General features: G+C 38.1%; 1 non-coding gene across 1 annotated transcript; it reads right to left on the reverse strand.

Annotated features, from left to right (window-relative positions):
- Window positions 1-3,834: 3,834 nt before the first annotated feature.
- Window positions 3,835-3,938, reverse strand: LOC112712678 (small nucleolar RNA R71). Its single transcript, XR_003157879.1, has one exon. It is a non-coding gene; the product is annotated as a small nucleolar RNA R71 (small nucleolar RNA).
- Between the last annotated feature and the right edge of the window lie 14,123 nt (window positions 3,939-18,061).

Below are 18,061 nucleotides of genomic sequence, written 5' to 3' on the forward strand. Positions count from 1 at the left end.
GCTACTTTTTAGTATATTTTTATTAGTTTTTAAGCAAAATTCACATTTCTGGAATTACTATGAGTTTGTGTGTTTTTCTGTGATTTCAGGTATTTTCTGGCTGAAATTGAGGGACCTGAGCAAAAATCTGATTCAGAGGCTGATAAAGGACTGCTGATGCTGTTGGATTCTGACCTCCCTGCACTCAAAATGGAATTTTTGGAGCTACAGAAGTTCAAATGGCACACTCTTAATTGTGTTTGTGGAAAGTAGACATCTAGTACTTTCCAGCAATATATAATAGTCCATACTTTGCCCGAGTTTAGATGATGCAAATTGCCATTCAACGCCAGCTTTCTGCCCTATTCTAGCGTTAAACGCTAGAAACAAGTTGCAAGCTAGCGTCAAATGCCAGAAACAAGTTACAAACTGGTGTTTAACTCCAAGGAAGACCTCTACACATGAAAGCTTCAATGCTCAGTCCAAGCACACACCAAGTGGGCCCGGAAGTGGATTTCTGCATCATTTACTTATTTCTGTAAACCCTAGTTACTAGTTTAGTATAAATAGAACTTTTTACTATTGTATTAAACATCTTAGAGCTTTTGGAACATCTTTGGACGATCTTTTGGAATACCTTTGGGATCATTTTTAGTTCTTAGACATTGGGGGCTGGCCTCACAGCCATGCTTGGACATTATCACTTATGTATTTTCAACGGTGGAGTTTCTACACACCCTAGATAAAGGTGTGGAGCTCTGCTGTTCCTCGAGTATTAATGCAAATTACTATTGTTCTTCTATTCAATTCATGCTTATTCTTATTCTAAGATATTCATTCGCACACAAGAACATGATGAATGTGATAATTATGTGACACTCATCACCATTCTCACTTATGAACGCGTGATTGACAACCACTTCCGTTCTACATGAAAACAAGTTTGAATGTATATCTCTTGGGTTTCTAATCAACGATTCACATCGACTCCCCTCTGACAATGGGGCATCTGAATCCGAGATTGGAATTTTCGTGGTATAGGCTAGAATCCATTGGCAGCATTCCTGATATCCGGAAAGTCTAAACCTTGTCTGTGGTATTCCGAGTAGGATCTGGGATAGGATGACTGTGACGAGCTTCAAACTCATGACTGTTGGGTGTAGTGACAGACGCAAAAGGATCATTGGATCTTATTCTGACACAAGTGAGAACCGACAGATGATTAGCCCTACGTAACCCGTAGCTGGACCATTTTCACTGAGAGGATGGACAGTAGCCATTGACAACGGTGACCCCCCTACATACAGCTTGCGATGAAAAGGAGTATGTAGGGCTGGATGAAGGCAGTAGGAAAGCAGAGATTCAAAAGGAATAACGCATCTCCATACGCTTATACATAAGTATCTCTATCTTTATTTTATGTTTATTTATCTTTTAAATTATTAAAACTCCATAACCATTTGAATCCGCCTGACTGAGATTTACAAGATGAAGATAGCTTGCTACAAGCCGACAATCTCCGTGGGATCGACCCTTACTCACGTAAGGTTTATTACTTGGATGACCAAGTGCACTTGCTGGTTAGTTGTGCGAAGTTGTGAAAAAGAGTTGAGATTACAATTGTGCGTACCAAGTTGTTGGCGCCATTGAGATCACAATTTCGTGCACCAAGTTTTGGCGCCATTGCTGGGGATTGTTCGAGTTTGGACAACTGACGGTTCATCTTGTTGCTCAGATTAGGTAATTTTCTTCTTGTTTCAACCTTTATTTTGTTTACAAAAAAGTTTTAAAAAATCTTTCAAACTTTTTCTTTGTTTTCGTTTTTCCAAAAAGATATTTTGGAAAAATCCAGAAAAATTAATAAAATTATAAAAACAAAAATATTTTGTGTTTCTTGTTTGAGTCTAGTGTCAATTTTGAAGTTTGGTGTCAATTGCATGTTTTTAAAATTTGTGCATTTTTTGAAAATTCATGCATTGCATTCTTTATGATCTTCAAGTTGTTCTTGATAAGTCTTCTTGTTTGATCTTCATATTTTTTTGTTTTGTGCCTTTTGTTGTTTTTCATATGCATTTTTGAATTCATAGTGTCTAAACATTAAAAATTTCTAAGTTTGGTGTCTTGCATGTTTTTCTTATCTTGAAAATTTTTCAAAAATAAGTTCTTGATGTTCATCATGATCTTCAAAGTGTTCTTGGTGTTCATCTTGACATTCAAAGTGTTCTTGCATGCATCATTAGTTTTGATCCAAAATTTTCATGTTTTGAGTCATTTTTGTGTTTTTCTCTTTCCTCATTAAATTCAAAAAAAATAAAAAATTGTCTTTTCCTTATTTCACTCATAAATTTTGAAATCTTTGGGTTGACTTAGTAAAATATTTTTAAAATAAGTTGTTTCTTGTTTGTCAAGTCAAGATTTCAATTTCAAAAAAATTTATCTTTTCAAAATCTTTTTCAAAATCAAATCTTTTCTTTTTCCTTTTACTTTTTTTCGAAAATTCTTTAAAATTAATTTTCAAAAATCTTTTTTTTTAATTTTATCTTTTAGTTTCGAAATTAATACTAGCAATTAATGTTTTGATTCAAAAATTTCAAGTTTGTTACTTTCTTGTTAAGAAGGATTCAAACTTTAAATTTTAGAATCATATCTTTTGATTTCTTGTGAGTCAAGTCATTAATTCTGATTTTAAAAATAAAATCTTTTTCAAAAATAAATTTCAATCATATCTTTTTATCATATCTTTTCAATCATATCTTTTTTTTCAAATCATATCTTTTTCAATCAAATCTTTTTCAATCATATCTTTTTCAAAAATTTGATTTCAAAAATCTTTTCTAACTTCCTATCTTTTCAAAATTGATTTTCAAATCTTTTTCAACTAACTAATTGATTTCTTTGTTTGTTTTACTATTTCTTATCTTTTTCAAAACCACCTAACTACTTTTCTCACTCTAATTTTCGAAAATCACCTTCCTCTTTTTCAAAAATCTTTGTAACTAACTAATTGTTTCAAATTTTAATTATTTTGTTCCTTTTCTTAATTTTCAAATTTAACTAATAATTAAAATAAAAACAAAAATATTTTTCTTTTCTCTTAATTAAAATTTGAATTTTCTCCTCTCTCCCATCTCTTTCTTTTTATTTATTCATTTTCTAACACTTCTCTTCATCTTAAAATTTGAACACTCTCTTCCTCTCTGTGTTCTAATTTTTCTCTTCTCCTTCTTCTATCCTTCTTCTCTTCTACTCACATAAAGGAACCTCTATATCTGTGTAAAGAGGATCCCTATTATTTTCTGTTTTCTTCTTTTTCATATGAGCAGGAGCAAGGATAAGAACATTCTTGTTGAAGCTGATCCGAAATCTGAAAGGACTCTGAAGAGGAAGCTAAGAGAAGCTAAAACACAACACTCTGAAGAGAACTTTACTGAAATTTTTGAAAAAGAAGTAGAGATGGCCAAAACCAATAACAATGGTGGACGTGCAAGGAAGATGCTTGGTGACTTTACTGCACCAAATTCCAACTTCCATGGAAGAAGCATCTCAATCCCTGCCATTGGAGCAAACAATTTTGAGCTAAAGACTCAATTAGTTTCTCTAATGCAACAGAATTGCAAGTTTTATGGACTTCCATCAGAAGATCCTTTTCAGTTCTTAACTGAATTCTTGCAGATCTGTGATACTGTTAAGACCAATGGAGTTGATCCCGAGGTCTATAAGCTTATGCTTTTCCCTTTTGCTGTAAGAGACAAAGCTAGAACATGGTTAAACTCTCAACCTAGAGATAGCCTGAACTCTTGGGATAAGCTGGTCACGGCTTTCTTAGCCAAGTTCTTTCCTCCTCAAAAGATGAGCAAGTTTAGAGTGGATGTTTAAACCTTCAGACAGAAAGAAGGTGAATCCCTCTATAAAGCTTAGGAGAGATACAAGCAACTGACCAAAAAGTGTCCTTCTGACATGCTTTCAGAATGGACCATCCTGGATATATTCTATGATGGTCTATCTGAATTGTCTAAGATGTCATTGAACCATTCTGCAGGTGGATTTATTCACCTGAAGAAAACGCCTGCAGAAGCTCAGGAACTCATTGACATAGTTGCAAATAACCAGTTCATGTACACTTCTGAAAAGAATCCTGTGAGTAATGGCACGCCTCAGAGGAAGGGAGTTCTTGAAATTGACGCTCTAAATGCCTTATTGGCTCAGAACAAAATGTTGACTCAGCAAGTCAATATTATTTCTCAGAGTCTGAATGGATTGCAAAATGCATCCAACAGTACTAAAGAAGCATCTTCTGAAGAAGAAGCTTATGATCCTGAGAACCCTGCAATAGCAGAGGTGAATTACATGGGTGAAGCCTATGGAAACACCTATAATCCATCATGGAGAAATCATCCAAATTTCTCATGGAAAGATCAACAAAAGCCTCAACAAGGCTTTTAATAATGGTGGAAGAAATAGGTTTAGCAATAACAAGCCTTTTCCATCATCCTCTCAGCAACAGACAGAGAATTCTGAGCAGAGCCCCTCTAGCTTAGCAAACATAGTCTCTGATCTATCTAAGGCCACTCTAAGTTTCATGAATGAAACAAGGTCCTCCATTAGAAATTTGGAAGCACAAGCGGGCCAGCTGAGTAAAAGGGTCACTGAAACTCCTTCTAGTACTCTCTCAAGCAATACGGTAGAGAATCCAAAAAGAGAGTGCAAGGCCATAACCTTACTTACGTGTGGCCAAACCTAGAGAGGAGGAGGAGGACATGAATCCCAGTGAGGAAGACTTCATGGGACGTCCTCTGGACAAAAAGGAGTTCCCATTTGAGGAACCTAAGGAATCTGAGGCTCATCTAGAGACCATAGAGATTCTATTGAACCTACTTCTGCCATTAATGAGCTCTGATGACTATTCCTCCTCTGAAGAGGATGAAGATATTACTGAAGAGCAAGTTGCTAAGTTCCTTGGAGCAACCATGAAGCTGAATGCCAAATTATTTGGTAATGAGACTTGGGTGGATGAACCCCCATTGCTCACCAATGAACTGAATGACTTGGTCAGGCAAACATTACCTCAAAAGAGACAGGATCCTGGTAAATTCTTAATTCCCTGTACCATAGGCACCATTACCTTTAAGAAGGCTTTGTGACCTGGGGTCAGGCATAAACTTAATGCTACTCTCTGTAATGGAGAAACTGGAAATCTTTGAGGTACAGGCTGCCAAATTCTCATTAGAGATGTCAGACAAATCCATGGAAAAGGCTGATGGACAGGTAGAGGACGTGCTAGTAAAGGTCCAAGGCCTTTACATTCCTACTGATTTCATAATCCTAGACACTGGGAAGGATGAGGATGAATCCATCATCCTTGGAAGACCCTTCCTACGCACAGCAAAAGCTGTGATTGATGTGGACTGAGGAGAGTTGTTCCTTCAATTGAATAAGGACTACCTTGTGTTTAAAACTCAAGGATCTCCCTCTATAACCATGGAGAGGAAGCAAGAAAAGCATCTTTCAATGCAGAGTCAACCAAAGCCCCCACAGTCAAACTCTAAGTTTGGTGTTGAGAGGCCACAACCAAACTCTAAGTTTGGTGTTGAACCCCCACATTCAAACTCTAAGTTTAGTGTTGGGAGGTCCCAACAATGCTCTGAATATCTGTGAGGCTCCATGAGAGCCCACTGTCAAGCTATTGACATTAGAGAAGCGCTTATTGGGAGGCAACCCAATTTTATTTATCTATGTTATTTCTTATTTTCCTTTTTTAGGTTGATGATCATGTGGAGTCACAAAAACAAATGCAAAAATTAAAGAAAAATAAAAAATAGCATTAAAAATAGCACATCCTGGAGGAGAAACTTACTCGCGTTTAAACGCCAGTAAGGGTAGCAGAATGGGCATTTAACGCCCAGTCTGGCACTATTTTGGGCGTTAAATGCCTGAAAGAATCACCAGACTAGTGTTAAATGCCAGAAATAGGCTATAATCTGGCATTAAATGCCAGAAACATGCTACAATCTGGTGTTAAACACCAGAAACAAGCAGCAATCTGGTGTTAAACACCAGAAACAGGCTACAATCTGGCGTTAAATGCCAGAAACAAGCAGCAATCTGGTGTTAAACGCCAGGATTGAACACTAAGGGCGTTTACACGCCTAATTGGAGCAGGGATGATAAATCCTTGACACCTCAGGATCTGTGGACCCCACAGGATCCCCACCTACCCCACCTCTCTCTTTCTTCCCCTCACACATCTCTATAACACTCTACCCAAAAAAATACTCACCAATCAAATCCGATGCTTTTCCCTATATTCTTTTCACCAATCACCTCTATATCTCTTCCCCAATAACCCCACATACCTCACTTTCAAATTCAAATTCATTTCCCTCCCAAACCCAACCCTAATGACTAAAACCTAACCCTCCCCTCACCCGTATATAAACCCCTCACTACCCCTTCATATTCACACAACACAAACACCTTTCCCCCTCTTGGCCGAACCACCTATAACCCTCAATCTCCTCTATTTTCTTCTTCCTCCCCTATTTACTTTCTTCTTTTGCTCGAGGACGAGCAAACATTTTAAGTTTGGTGTGGTAAAAGCTTTGCTTTTTGTTTTTCCATAAACATTTATGGCACCTAAGGCCGGAGAAACCTCTAGAAAGAGGAAAGGGAAGACAAAATCTTCCACCTCCGAGTCATGGGAGATGGAAAGATTCATCTCAAAGGTCCATCAAGACCACTTCTATGAAGTTGTGGCCAAGAAGAAGGTGATCCCTAAGGTCCCTTTCATGCTCAAGAAAATTGAGTATCCGGAGATCCGACATGAAATCCGAAGAAGTGGTTGAAAAGTTCTCACCAACCCCATTCAACAAGTCGGAATCTTAATGGTTCAAGAGTTCTATGCCAATGCATGGATCACTAGGAACCATGATCAAAGTATGAACCCGAATCTAAAGAATTGGCTTACAATGGTTCGGGAGAAATACTTAGATTTCAGTCCAGAAAATGTAAGGTTGGCGTTCCACTTGCTAATAATGCAAGAAAACGCATGCCCCAACACTAGAAGGGTCAACTTTGATCAAAGGTTAGACCAAGTCCTCATGGACATATGTGTGGAAGGAGCTCAATGGAAAAGAGACTCAAGAGGCAATCCGGTTCAATTGAGAAGACCAGACCTTAAGCCTGTAGCTAGAGGATGTTTGGAGTTAATCCAACGCTCCATCATTCCTACTAGCAACCGATCTAAAGTGATTGTGGATCAGGCCATCATGATCCATAGTATTATGATTGGGGAGGAAGTGGAAGTTCATGAGATCATACCTCTAGAACTCTATAAGGTGGCTGACAAGTCATCCACCTTGGCAAGGTTAGCCTTTCCTCATCTTATCTGTCACCTATGCAATTTGGCTGGGATTGACATAGAAGGAGACATCCTTATTGAAGAGGACAAACCCATCACTAAAAATAGGATGGAGCAAACAAGAGAGCTCATTTATGGACCTCAACAAGAGTATGAGGAGGATCCTCATCAAGAAATCCCTGAGATGCCTCAAGGGATGCAATTTCCTCCACACAACTATTGGGAGCAACTCAACACCTCTTTGGAAGGCTTGAGTTACAACATGGACCAACTAAGAGTGGAGCACCAAGAGCACTCCATCATTCTCTATGAGATTAGAGAAGATCAAAGAGCTCTGAGGGAGGAGCAACAAAGGCAAGGAAGAGACATAGAGGAGCTCAAGAGCACCATTGGTTCTTCAAGAGGAAGACGCCACCCTCACTAAGGTGGACTCATTCCTTAATCTCCTTGTCTATTTATTTTTCTGTTTTTGGTTTTGAGCTTTATGTTTGGCTATGTTTTGTGTCCTTACTACATGATCATTAGTGTCTAGTGTCTATGTCTTAAAGCTATGAATAATTCCATGAATCTTTCACCTCTCTTAAATAAAAAATGTGCTTAATTACAAAAGAACAAGAAGTACTTGAATCTCAAATTTTATCTTGAAATTAGTTTAATTATTTTGATGTGGTGGCAATACTTTTTGTTTTCTGAATGAATGCTTGAACAGTGCATATTTTTGATAGTGAAGTTTATGAATGTTAAAATTGTTGGCTCTTGAAAGAATTATGAACAAAGAAAAATATTATTGATAATCTGAAAAATCATGAAATTGATTCTTGAAAGAAAAAGAAAAAGCAAGCAGAAAAAGCCAATAGCCCTTTAAACCAAAAGGCAAGGGTAAAAAAGATCCAAGGCTTTAAGCATTAATGGATAGGAGGGCACAAGGAAATAAAATCCAGGCCTAAGTAGCTAAATCAAGCTGTCCCTAACCATGTGCTTGTGTCATGAAAGTCCAAGTAAAAAGCTTGAGACTGAGTGGTTAAAGTCGTGATCCAAAGCAAAAAGAGTGTGCTTAAGAACTTTGGACACCTCTAATTGGGGACTTTAGCAAAGATGAGTCACAATCTGAAAAGGTTCACCCAGTTATGTGTCTGTGGCATTTATGTATCCGGTGGTAATATTGGAAAACAAAGTGCTTAGGGCCATGACCAAGACTCATAAAGTAGTTGTGTTCAAGAATCAACATACTAAACTAGGAGAATCAATAACACCATCTAAAATTTTGAGTTCCTATCTGAATTTCAAAGGATAAAGTGGGATGCCAAAACTGTTCAGAAGCAAAAAGCTACAAGCCCCGCTCATATAGTTAGAACTAAGTTTCATTGATATTGTGGGATTCATTGTATATTCTCTTCTTTTTATCCTATTTTGTTTTCAGTTGCTTGGTGACAATCAACAATTTAAGTTTGGTGTTGTGATAAATGGATAATTTATACGCTTTTTGGCATTATTTTTAGGTAGTTTTAGTAGGATCTAGCTACATTTTAGTATATTTTTATTAGTTTTTAAGCAAAATTCACTTTTCTGGATTTTACTATGAGTTTGTGTGTTTTTTGTGATTTCAGGTATTTTCTGGCTGAAATTGAGGGACCTGAGCAAAAATCTGATTCAGAGGCTGATAAAGGACTACTGATGCTATTGGATTCTGACCTCCCTGCACTCGAAAATGAATTTTTCAAGCCACAAGAGTCTAAATGGCGCGCTCTCAATTGCGTTGGAAAGTAGACTGATGAGCGGATAATTTGTACGCTTTTTGGCATTATTTTTAGTATGTTTTTAGTATGTTTTAGTTAGTTTTTATTATAGTTTTATTAGTTTTTAGTTAAAATTCACTTTTCTGGACTTTACTATGAGTTTGTGTGTTTTACTGTGATTTCAGGTATTTTCTGGCTGAAATTGAGGGACTTGAGCAAAAATCTGATTCAGAGGCTGAAAAGAACTGCAGATGCTGTTGGATTCTGACCTCCCTGCACTCGAAGTAGATTTTCTGGAGCTACAGAAACTTAATTGGCGCGCTCTCAACTGCGTTGAAAAGTAGACTTCCTGGGCTTTCCATCAATGTATAATAGTCCATACTTTACCCTAGATTTGATGGCCCAAACAGGCGTTCCAAGTCAGCTCAAGAATTCTGGCGTAAAACGCCGGAACTAGCACAAGAATGGGAGTTAAACGCCCAAACTGGCACAAAAGCTGGCGTTTAACTCCAAGAAAAGTCTTTACACGAAAATGTTCAATGCTCAGCCCAAGCACACACCAAGTGGGCCCGAAAGTGGATTTTTATGTCATTTACTCATCTTTGTAAACCCTAGGCTACTAGTTCTCTACAAATAGGACCTTTTGCTATTGTATTTTAATCTTTTGATCACTTTAGATCTCTAGATCATCTTTGGACGTCTAGTTCTTAGATTATGGGGGCTGGCCTCTCGGCCATGCCTAGACCTTGTTCTTATGTATTTTCGACGGTGGAGTTTCTACACACCATAGATTAAGGTGTGGAGCTCTGCTGTACCTCGAGTATTAATGCAATTACTATTGTTCTTCTATTCAATTCAGCTCATTCTTGTTCTAAGATATTCATTCACACCCAAGAACATGATGAATGTGATGATTATGTGACGCTCATCATCATTCTCACTTATGAACGCGTGCCTGACAATCACTTCCGTTCTACAAGCAAACAAGGCTTGAATGTTTATCTCTTGGATTTCTTAACCGGAATCTTCGTGGTATAAGCTAGAATTGATGGAGGCATTCTTGAGAATCCGGAAGATCTAAACCTTGTCTGTGGTATTCTAAGTAGGATTCAAGGATTGAATGACTATGACGAGCTTCAAACTCGCGATTGTGGGGCGTTAGTGACAGACGCAAAAGAATCACTGGATTCTATTCCGACACGATCGAGAACCGACAGCTGAATAGCCGTGCTGTGACAGAGTGCGTTGAACATTTTCACTGAGAGGACGGGACTGTAGCCATTGACAACGGTGATGCCCAACATACAGCTTGCCATGGAAAGGAGTAAGAAGGATTGGATGAAGACAGTAGGAAAGTAGAGAGACGGAAGGGACAAAGCATCTCCATACGCTTATCTGAAATTCTCACCAATGAATTGCATAAGTATCTCTATCTTTACTTTATGTTTTATGTTATCCTCCATAACCATTTGAGTCTGCCTGACTGAGATTTACAAGATGACCATAGCTTGCTTCATACCAACAATCTCCGTGGGATCGACCCTTACTCGCGTAAGGTTTATTACTTGGATGACCCAGTGCACCTGCTGGTTAGTTGTGCGAAGTTGTGATAAAGAGTTGAGATTGCAGTTGAGCGTACCATGTTGATGGCGCCATTGAGGATCACAATTTCGTGCACCATAGACATCTAGGGATTTCCAGAAATATATAATAGTTCATACTTTGCCCGAGTTTAGATGACGCAAACTGGCATTCAACGCCAGCTTTCTGCCATATTCTGGCCTTAAATGCCAGAAACAAGTTGCAAGCTAGAGTCAAATGCTAGAAATAAGTTACAAACTGGTGTTTAACTCCAAGGAAGACCTCTACACGTGAAAGCTTCAAAGCTCAGCCCAAGCACACACTAAGTGGGCCCGGAAGTGGATTTCTGCATCATTTACTTATTTCTGTAAACCCTAGTAACTAGTTTAGTATAAATAGAACTTTTTACTATTGTATTAGACATCTTAGAGCTTTTGGAACATCTTTAAACGATCTTTTGGAATATCTTTAGGATTATTTTTTGTCCTTGGACATTGGGGGCTGGCCTCACGGCCATGCCTGGACCATTATCACTTTTGTATTTTCAACGGTGGAGTTTCTACACATCATAGATTAAGGTGTGGAGCTCTGCTGTCCTCATAAATTAATGCAAAGTACTATTGTTCTTCTATTCAATTTACGCTTATTCTTGTTCTAAGATATTCACTCGTACTTCAACCTGATGGATGTTATGATCTATGACACTCATCATCATCCTCCCTTATGAACGCGTGCCTGACAACCAGTTCCATTCTATTTGTGAAAGCTTGAGTGTGTATCTCTTGGCCTCTTGGTTCAAGACGCATGGTTGCCTCTCTTGACAACAGAGCCTTCCATTCTGTGCAATCAGAGTCTTTGTGGTATAAGCTAGAATCAAATGGGCAGCATTCTTGAGATCCGGAAAGTCTAAACCTTGTCTGTGGTATTCTGAGTAGGATCTGGGATGGGATGACTGTGACGTGCTTCAAACTCGCGACTATGGGGGTACAGTGACAGTGTGCAAAAGGATCAATGGTTCTTATTCCAACACGATCGATAATCGACAGTTGATTAGCCATGCAAGAAACCGTAGAGGACCATTTTCACCGAGAGGACGGATGGTAGCCATTGACAACAGTGATCCACCAACATATAGCTTGCCATGGAAACGAGTACGCATGATTGGATGAAGGCAGTAGGAAAGCAGAGATTCAGAAGGAACAAGGCATCTTCATATGCTTATCTGAAATTCCCACCAATGAATTACATAAGTATCTCTATCTTATTTTATGTCTTATTTATCTTTTAGCTATCAAATCCCCATAACCATTTGAATCTGCCTGACTGATATTTACAAGATGACCATAGCTTGCTTCAAGCCGACAATCTCTGTGGGATCGACCCTTACTCACGTAAGGTATTACTTGGATGACCCAGTGCACTTGCTGGTCTGCTGCACGGAGTTGTGAAGAAAGTGTGTGATCACGATTCCGTGTACCATCCTGATGCCAGGGCATCTTGGCTAGTTTTACTAGCCATTTTTTGTATGCTTTAGGTTGGTTTCATGCATTTTCTTAGGAAATAAGCAAGTATTTGGTTGAAAATGCAATCATACCATGATTCAAGCAAACATTGTGAATTTTGAATGATTTCATGAGAATTATGCATGAATTGAATGATAAATTGGATGATACATGATCCCATGATTAAGAGCAAGACTTTGATGCACTTTGTTTGATTGATTTCAAGTAACAAGAAGCAGAGAAGAGCCACGTTAGTGTCTACGTTAGTGCCACTAATGTGGCCATTAACGTGGAAGAAAAAGAGAAGCACCAACGTTAGTGAGAAAGTTAGTGGCATTAACTTTGAAGAAGGAGAGCATGGAACGTTAGTGGTAAAAGTGAACGCCACTAACGTTTGAGAAGCAAAGAAGGCCTACGTTAGCTTCCACGTTAACTACATTAACGTGGTAGTTAACGTGGAAGGAAAGCGAAATGCCAACGTTAGTGGAAAAAGTGAGTGCCACTAACGTTTGCGAAGCAAAAAGACCCACTTTAATGGCCACGTTAACTACATTAACGTGGTAGTTAACGTGGAAGAAAAGGGAGATGCTAATATTAGTGGAAAAGGTGATCTCCACTAACGTTTGCGAAGCAAAAAAAACCCACGTTAACGGCCACGTTAACTACATTAACGTGGAAGTTAACGTAGGCAAAAATCTCACCTGGCAGCCTGACCATGCCTTCTTCAAACACAAATAACTTGAGCCACAAAACTCCAAATAAGGTGATTCCAATAGCATTGAAAAGTAGGATTCCAGATCTTTCCAAGCATATATGGCACTACATGGTGGACAATAAATTTGAGGGAGAAAACTTGCCCCAAAAGTGCAAGGATGAACATGGTATCAACCTGTAGTAAGGCCAACTGACCTCTTTACCTTCCAAGAAATGTAACTCGAGCTGAAGAGATTTCAAATGATGCGATTCCAAAAGCGTTGGAAAGTAGACATCCAGAGCTTTCCAAAAATATATAATAGTATGGGGTGGACATTAAGTTTGAGCTCCAGAATCTAGCAACATTAAGCCCCTGGTCGCTAGTGTTATCGTGACTCACGTTTTCCAGTAATGCTAGCGATGGTGCCAGCGACCTTGTCTACTTCAAAGGAGCATAACTTGAGTCATAGAGGTTCGATTGAGGTGATTCTAGTTGCGTTAGAAAGCTGACATTCAGAGCTTTCCTACGATATATAATATTTTATAGTGGGCATGAAATTGGAGTACAAACAAGAGGCATCTTTTAAGCCCCAAAAACACCAACTGGGTAGCAAGTGTGACGTTAGCCACACTAACTTCAGCACTAACGCCACACTTGTAGCGTTAGTGCGGCTAACGGTAGCACCAACTTTAGCACCTGGATCTCAACTAGATTCACTTCTCTTTCAAGGACCACCCAACCTCAAGGAAGCAAGCCCACAAGTGTCAACCAATCAAGGTCACAAGAAGCATCTAGAATAGGAATTTTCATTTAATTGTAATTTGCTTTTAATTTCATTTTGTAATTTAGGAGAGCCTATATAAAGGCCTTAGTTTGTAATTCAAGGTGGGTTGGAGATTGGGGATTGAAGAGGGGTCTTCGGAGTCCCTCCCCTCACACATTTTTCCTTCTCTTTCTTTTCTTTGTACTTTTTATTTATGAATTTGGAAGTTTCAATGTTAGTTTTAATCTTCATCTTTACTTTTCTGCACTTTCTTTCTTTTCTATTTTGGTAGAGCAATGATCAACTAACTCTTTTCATTGGGTTAGAGAGCTCTATTATGATTCAATGGATCAATTGTAGTTCTTATTCTTCTTCTTCTTTCTTTTCTCTTGATTTTACTAGAGAGCTTTCGATCTCCATCCAATTGGGTAATTGTCTTGGAAGAGAAATTGCTCATACTTGGATTTCCTCGGAACCTTGGAAGAGGAATGAGGAAATCATGCTAGAAATGCTCTCTCACATTGGATTTGGTTGGGGGTTGGATGGATATTGTGACATTTAATTCTACCAATACTTTGATCTATGAATGTGTGTGGTATAATCAGTGACCAAACTTCATCTCTTCCCATGAGCAATTAAATCAAGGAATTGGAAAATTGTTCAAGCTTAGAGAGATTGGATTGCCAAGGAATTGGGATCCAATCACTTATGATTGCCAAGGAGATCAATGAATGCATTGATTGAGGAAGAGATGAGAATGAACTTGATCCGGTGGATTCAATATCTCTTGATCCCAATGTTCATTTTATTTTTAGTTCTTACATTTACTTTTCTTGCCATTTTACTTTTCTGCACTTTATTGCTTTCTTTACTTTTATGTCATTTACATTTCCTTGTTACTTATCACTCCAATATGATTCGTCTAACTAGGATAATCAATTAACCATTGATTGCTTAATCCGTTAATTTCTGTGGGATTCGACCTCACTCTTTTGTGAGTTATTACTTGACGACAATTTGGTATACTTGCCGAAGGGAAATTTGTTGAGAGACAAGTTTTCATGCATCAAGTTTATGGCACCATTGCCGGGGATTAACTGTGATTAACAAACTGCCGGTTGATTGATTTACTAGATTAGACACTTTTCTTTTGTCATTGTTTTCTTTTGTTCCTTTATTTTCTTTTGCTAACTAACTGTTTGTGATATTGCCTCACTAGGAATTTCCTCATCTGTGACAAGGGGAATTCTAAATCTCTTTTATTTTAGTGATTGTTGTTTGATACAGAGTAATTTGAAGAAAAATGGAGTATAAATCATCTTATGGTCAATCAAGTTACTTAGGATGCTTCTCACCACCACAAAATAATTCATCCTATTATGATAATGGTGGCTGGGAATATCAAGAACATGAAACGGGGTACTTCCCAGGGTTACGAAATGGTCCATATTTTGATGACTTTGATCACTACTCAAGCTGTGTCTGGGAAGATCAAAACCAAAGAAATTTCACTTATTCACACCCCATTCATCAAGAGCCATTATCCTTTAATTATTCAACCTCACCTCCTAGCTTTCCACATCAAAACCCTTCACCACTTGGACATGCCTCAACACAAAATTCCTTCCCACATCCATATAATTCATCTCACCACTCACACAATGCATTCCATTACACACAAAATTCTTCTCACAGTCCACAAAACCCATATCATTACCCACAAAAGTGACACCACTCTCAGAACATACAACCACAAAACAACCAATTCCGTTCACAAAGTAGCCACACTCAACCTCCAAATTTCACCCCAGCTGCACACCCTCCCCTTGAGGATAAGCTATCAAGGATAGAGAACCTACTGGCAATGCTCTTGGAAGAATCTAAGGACACGAAGACTTTCCAAGAGGAAGTAAAATCCATTATGCAGAATCGGGGCTTGCCATTAAGAAGCTTGAGGCACAAGTTGGATATCTATCAAAGCAATTCCATACATATAATTCCCTTAGTGACACCATGGTAAACCCAAGGGAGGAATCAGAAGAAAAAGAAAAAGAGGCACCCATACCAAGTGATATTTCTATGAAAAAGGAGGAGGTTGTGAGAATATATAAGCCTAAGGCTCCATACCCACAGAGGTTACTAGTGGTGACAAAGGAACATGCAAACTCACTCCCAAAAGACTTAATGCAACATCATGTAGAAGAAAGGGAGGAAGTCAATCAAGGGAGCCCACACTCCAATGAAACAGAGAGTTGCATAGAGGGTGAGTTCATTGAACCACCAATTCAAGAAGCACTTGATGAAGAAGATGCTCCAACCATCATACAACACCCAAGTCTTGAAATCAAGGTGGTGAAGGCAATCAACATGAGCACTAAAAAGAGGATGGTGACCAAGAAAAGAAGGACAATATCCATGAAGAAGAAAAGGTCAACCAAAATCCATCCCACCCCTACCCCAACAAGCAAGTTTACTCAAGCTAACAACAAAAGAAAGCTTGCTGGGGAGAGGCACTCTAAACAAGGGGCATTAACTGGATCCTCTTTCCTCTTGAGGTCATTCCTCTTAACAAACTTGAAGAAAAGGAAGAAAGTCATGAACAACATGTCAAGCTAATGACATTAAAAGAGCGCTTGTTGGGAGGCAACCCAACCGTAGGTAACATTTTCTTTCTTTGCTTAGTTTACTTTCAATAATTTGGCATATGATTGCATTCTAAGTTTGGTGTTGCCATGCAACAATTTCATTTTCAATCTTTACTGGGTACTTGTAACATTCTAAATTGAGAGTGTCACACTAAGTTTGGTGTTGCCACTTATTTTTCATGCAAGGTACCAAGCATACCACTTATTAATGCAATCAAAATGTCTCTGTTTTTATCTCTTGTGCCTTTATTGTATCCTTAATCTGGCTTGCTGAAACACATGCATACTCACACTTCATTCTAAGACATTCATGATCCATCATATACCCCATCACCACTATTTTAATTGTTGCTTGAGTATAAGCAAGCATTCTAAGTTTGGTGGGGGAAGGGAAAGAATAGGAGGAAAAGGGCAACAACAATGAAGATAAACTACAAGGTGGTAAAGTTCCTTTCTCCTCTTACTTATTTCCAGCACTTTAAATTGCATGATTGTCTTCTATTTTCTTTGTATGCATGTGTGATTACTCCTTGTGAATAAGCATAATTTGATATTTGATTTATCACATGTTGCTATGATATCATGATTATCATCTTGAGTTTTACTTGTATCCAATATCTTTAAGAATGCAACAAAGAAAACATTCTTTTGAAAGAAAAATGTTGAAGAATTTTATAAATCATGGGGCAAGCAAAAGATTAAGAGGAGTGGAGGTTCTGATTGTATGATTGTGTATTGAGGTTGCATGTTTGTGAAAACTTGCATGGGAGCTCATAGACAGGAAATAAAGTTTAGAAAAGTATTATGGAATTTCTCAAACATCTATTGATCCAAGAAGTAGTAACAAAAGAAAACAAAAGAAAAAGAAAAAAACAAAGAACAAGCCCAAGGCTCTGAGCATCAATTACTAGGAAGAAAAAGAAAGAAACAAGAACTCAAAGAGTTATTGTCCTAATTAAATGCTTGTGGTGGATTTGTATCAAATAGAGAGGCTTGAGCAAGTAAATCCTAAGGGGTGCTTCAACACCTAATACCTTAGACCAAATGGTTTGGGAGTATTGATTGAAAGCTTATCTTAAAAAGCCGCTTTGATACATGACACCTAGAGTCGAGGCCAAGATACAAAAAAAAAAAAGAAAAATGCTAGAAAATAAGTGCTGCTTCAAGGTGACAATCTATAAAGAGACTTCCATAATATCATTTGAATGAAAGTCCTAAGATCTAAGACTTCCAAAATGTGAGGACTAACGAGCACTGGAATCCTTGCATAAGCATACAAATTAGAGTTCACCCCACTGTCACTTATTCACTTCACCCACTAAGGCATCATAAGCAATTCTTCAATATATTCCAATTAAGAGAATTCTTTGTGCATAGTTCTTTTATTGCTTGGGGACAAGCAAGATTTAAGTTTGGTGTTGTGATGATAGGGCATCTTGGCTAGTTTTACTAGCCATTTTTTGTATGCTTTAGGTTGGTTTCATGCATTTTCTTAGGAAATAAGCAAGTATTTGGTTGAAAATGCAATCATACCATGATTCAAGCAAACATTGTGAATTTTGAATGATTTCATGAGAATTATGCATGAATTGAATGATAAATTGGATGATACATGATCCCATGATTAAGAGCAAGACTTTGATACACTTTGTTTGATTGATTTCAGGTAACAAGAAGCAGAGAAGAGCCACGTTAGTGGCTATGTTAGTGCCACTAACGTGGCCATTAATGTGGAAGAAAAAGAGAAGCACCAACGTTAGTACCTGGACCATAACTTGATTCACTTCTCTTTCAAGGACCACCC

Source organism: Arachis hypogaea, chromosome 1, assembly GCF_003086295.3.
Source record: "Arachis hypogaea cultivar Tifrunner chromosome 1, arahy.Tifrunner.gnm2.J5K5, whole genome shotgun sequence".
Lineage (NCBI taxonomy): Eukaryota > Viridiplantae > Streptophyta > Magnoliopsida > Fabales > Fabaceae > Arachis > Arachis hypogaea.